Consider the following 4,411-nt stretch of genomic DNA (forward strand, 5'->3'; position numbering starts at 1 on the left):
AAATGGCCAGATGTGTGCTCCGGTTTGATTTGCACAACTTTCCCAGTTCCACTTGTGCAAATGTCCCTGGAGACTGAATCAGCCCCGCTTTAGACTATGGAGGAAATTTGTGCACATCAGGAATTGGGTACAAATTTGAGGGAATTTGCCCACATTTCCCATTCAAGTACTGCTCAACATGCTTGATTTGCTTGATTTTCCTGTTCATGCAGCGTAAGCAGGAATCGTGAGCAGGAAATTTGACAAGTGATGTTACAACATTTGGAGAATCCTAGCACTCTTGAATATGACACATTCACCCATCCCTACAAAAGACACAACCAGATGGAGGATGTTTCCATAGCCCAAATGGGGTGTAACTTAGCCATGTATCACCATGGTCAAGTCTCTGGAACAGGTACGTTATACTCACTCCTGGCCACTGCCCAAACCTGGACACCTGTATTTTATTAGCATCTTCTCCCATCCCTGCCCCATCCCAGCAGTTCTTTTAAAAACTTTTTTTTATAGGCTGCCAGAGAGACCTGGAATTAGGGATGTTAGAGACATCTGCAACGGAAGCAAATGAGTTCAGGTTTTTATGAATCCAAACACTGGATTGCCTTTTCTCCCCTGCTGGGTGGATTCCGCAGACTTCCAGAACCATTTTTCTAACCTTCAACCATTTTGCGCACATGTTGTTGCAGAAAAATATGCTACCATTTTAAGAAAACTGACTGAAAATGCAGATTTCCCCCCAAAGCTAGGGCTTTAAAATGCTCATTTAGGGGCATTTGTGCATTTTGGGTGAAATTCGCGCATTTTACCCATCCAAATCTGCACAAATTTGGAAATCAAGAAAAAATCAGACTCTGTCAATGGGAGGATGATTGAATAAAAGGTGCCTGACAATCCACAAAATTAACAGTTTTTTCACACTCCCTAATTCCCTACCTGGGAGTGAGAGCTATGGTGGCCAGGCAGCAACTGGGTGGTGAGTATTGAGTATAGAACACAGAACAACCAGGGGCAGAAGCTGAGGGGAGAGAAAGAAGAGTGGTGCAAGGGTCAAGAGGGAGAAAGGGCACAATATGGGAGAAAAGGGCCACAAAGATAGAGAATGGAATGACAGTGGGAGGGAGAGGGAAAGGGAAAGGGAAACCGGAGAGGCAAGCCGGGGGGGGGGGGAGGCACACATACAGAAAAAAATGCTATTGAGAGAGCACAGGGTGCCGGAGAGGAAATGTGTGTCGGGAGTGGGGGAGAGCATGACATACAGAGACACACACCAACATTAGGCCAAATGCACACAGAGGTGATAAATGGATTGAGTAAAATGGATCCTCTTGATTTTGCATGTCTGTGACAGGAGTTGCCTCCCCGCAAACCACCATCAAATCCTTCACAGATCACACATGACTCGATGGACTGAGCCTAAACATCATGGATCTAGCATTTCCAGCACTGCCATGGCACAAAACCGTGGATCCATGGCTTTAACATGGGAACTCCCTCCAAAACCACCATGTCACCTCTCTGTGTCCACAGATGTGTTCTGTGATTTACTGGAAATTCAAAGGTGGCTAGATCAGAGTGGCCAAGTCAGGGGATGTCATGCCCCTGCTGGACTCCTCCTCCTTCTCCAAGGACCTAGAGCTCCCAGAGATGGTGTGATGCTTTTGAACCATCTATATCAGGGGACTATGAAGCCAATATGAAGCCAACACTAGACCTTTAACAGCAATGTGGATGACTTAGCCCCTTTATTTCAATGCTGGGTATTTGAAACCTGCTACACATTGGTGTGCTCACAGCTGCCGACTCAAGCCATCAACTTCAGAGCAGGAGAAATTACCAGCCTGTGGTTTGAGGTTTGTTTGGTTACTTTGTGTCTCATTTCAAAGAAATTTTTGAGTAATGTACTGATATTACATGCTTTAAGTGTTGTTCTTTCTTAGCTCTGCAAAGCTCTGTGAGATGAAAGGCAAGCTATGCCAGCGGTTAAAGCGGCTTCTTTCGAAAAACTATTCAGATTACAATACTGCCACAGCGTTTTTTGTTGAGTCTAACGACGGTGAGTTGAAACAATTTCCTTGTTAATAAAGTACAGCCCTGCTTTCATGTAAATAATTTTTGACAAGATTATGGCAACAATTGCTAACAAGGAGGTTTGTGTTGATTTGGAAGTAATGTTTTTGTACATGTATATATTAGGATAATCATTGACAACTAGTGTGAATATAAATGCAACAAATACTGTATGTGTATGTATATATGCAGCCACAAGCCTGTGTGTGCATATATATATGACTATAGATCTGAATATCTGAATATCTTTACAGTTATTATTTATCTGAAGAAGCAACTCACATGCGAAACAGGATTACACCGGATTCCTATCAGACTTTTTGGATGCACTTTGAGGTCCTTGAACTAAATATAATATTTATATGTATATACCTGTGATACAGATGCTTCAGTTATCTTCCAATATATGTACAACTGTATTCATATGTATAATTATATTGTTCCAACAACCATCTATTTTAAATAGTTCACTAACACACAGTACACTCATTGTGTGTTCATATTGTTATAACATTTTATTATTATTACTGGACCTATTTACAGTTGTGTGCTTGTTTGCTTATTTCTAATTGGTTTTTGCAACTGTGGCCCTTTTTGTATTTGGCTGTGCCTTTCGCCACGTGACCTGCAACTAATTTCAACAGGTTGTGTATTGGCAGTTGTGTCAAGGTTTGTGAGAACTGCAATGACTTGCTTTTCAAGGGTGAATCATCATCCATTTGCTGCCATGGTGGAAAGGTTTCACCACCCCCACTCACAGTTCCAGATTTCATCCACAACATTGTCACTGATGGCTCCATTCTGGGCAAGCAATTCCTGAAGGGCGTTCACAAGGACAACAGGACTGTAGGCTTGGCTTCTTGGTATGCACTGCTCAAGATTGCACAGCCACATGCCCCACTCCATTTGTGTTCAGGGTGCAAGGCTCAGTTTACCCTCTGATGAGCACATTGTGGTCAGATGAGACTCCAAGCTACAGCCAGCTGTACATTCTTGACACCGATGAGGCCACTATGGCTCGCCTCGTTCGAGCAGACAACAGCACACTGGGCTGCACCTTGCTGGAGTCACTCACTAACCTGCTACTCAATGTTTACCTGTGTGCTACTGAGTATCGGCATGTCAGTGAAGTCCTTGAGTATGAGAACTTGGATGCACTTGCTGCTGGGGTGCGCCTATGGACATTTCTCTGTGCTCCCATCATGACTGTCGAATGATGAACACTATGGCTACATTCCCCATGTCTCTGATATTGCTTCTGTGTCTGTTAGCCTGGATGGCTTTCCCCCGGCTGATAGTTCTCTGGTGTTATACCCTAAACATGGGAAGTGCTGCAAGATCAACATGGAAAGCCATGGAAACCCTCTGATTTATCCTTTCCTGCACTTTCACAGTGAGGTTGCATGGGGTCCTGGCATGGCACATGTTGCAGCTGGGCAAACCAAGTTGGCACCTCTCGGCTGGCCTACGCCTCTCTTCTGCCACGGACTGCTCTACATTGCCAAGAGTCACTTCCTGTCTTTGGCAAACCTCAGGATTCGAGTGATCGATGGGCCAGAAGATGGACGTTCCAGTGGCCGCCCTGGAGTTGACATCAAGAAAAGTGTTTTTAAGGAAGTGTTGTAGAAATAAACAATGCAACACTTGGAATGATTCAATAAACACACCTAGATAACTTCACCCTTTACTTAGATTTTTTTTTTTTGCTGGGGGTTGTGTTCACAAATCAGCAGCTTTTGGAATATAATTTACTTCTTCCCAAACAAGATTATGCACAGTTCTGAGGAGCTCACTGGTAGTAATGACAGGGGGAGATCACTGAGTTGTATAGTGGCCACCATTCGTACTTTGACGCTGGTAATCCTGGCTCATCCAGCACCAGAGGGGCAATCGGGAGGGCTGGCAAAGGGAGCAGGGCTGGGAAACTCCCAAAGTGGTGTGCACATTCATGCACATCAGGGATGGGGATGAAGTGGCCCTTGTGATCTTCTTGGACTGCAACTCCCATCATTCCTCCCCATGGACTATGCCAGCTAAGGCTGTTGGACTCGCAATCCAGTGCTATCTGGAGGGCCACAGGTTCCCAGCCACTGGTTTGTGTCTTAAGAGATTTTCTTGATCTTGGCTGTTTTGTGTGAGTTTTTCGAATACTGGTCAGGCCAGGCTCACCTTTCCCCCTTGCCCACCCATGCCAGAAGATGGAGCCGCATACGTGACTTCTTGCAAACATGTTTTTCTCCAGCTCTGCACCTGCGCCTCAAGCTACTCAGAGAATCCCTGAAGTTGCAGATGTGAAGCTTCCCCTGATCATTATCAAAAACACAGTGATTTCTTCTGATTCCTG

The 4,411-nt window shown here is 44.7% G+C and overlaps 1 long non-coding RNA gene across 1 annotated transcript; it reads left to right on the forward strand.

The window, feature by feature from the left end:
* Nucleotides 1-1,640: 1,640 nt before the first annotated feature.
* On the forward strand, nucleotides 1,641-3,746 carry LOC146356443 (uncharacterized). The gene is made up of 3 exons (XR_014787461.1): nucleotides 1,641-1,850; nucleotides 1,938-2,053; nucleotides 3,462-3,746. It is a non-coding gene; the product is annotated as an uncharacterized LOC146356443 (long non-coding RNA).
* The last annotated feature ends 665 nt before the right edge of the window (nucleotides 3,747-4,411 follow it).

Source organism: Heloderma suspectum, chromosome 2 (assembly GCF_057233095.1).
Source record: "Heloderma suspectum isolate Gila_16-S chromosome 2, 16-S_ref, whole genome shotgun sequence".
NCBI classification, from domain to species: Eukaryota; Metazoa; Chordata; class Lepidosauria; order Squamata; family Helodermatidae; genus Heloderma; species Heloderma suspectum.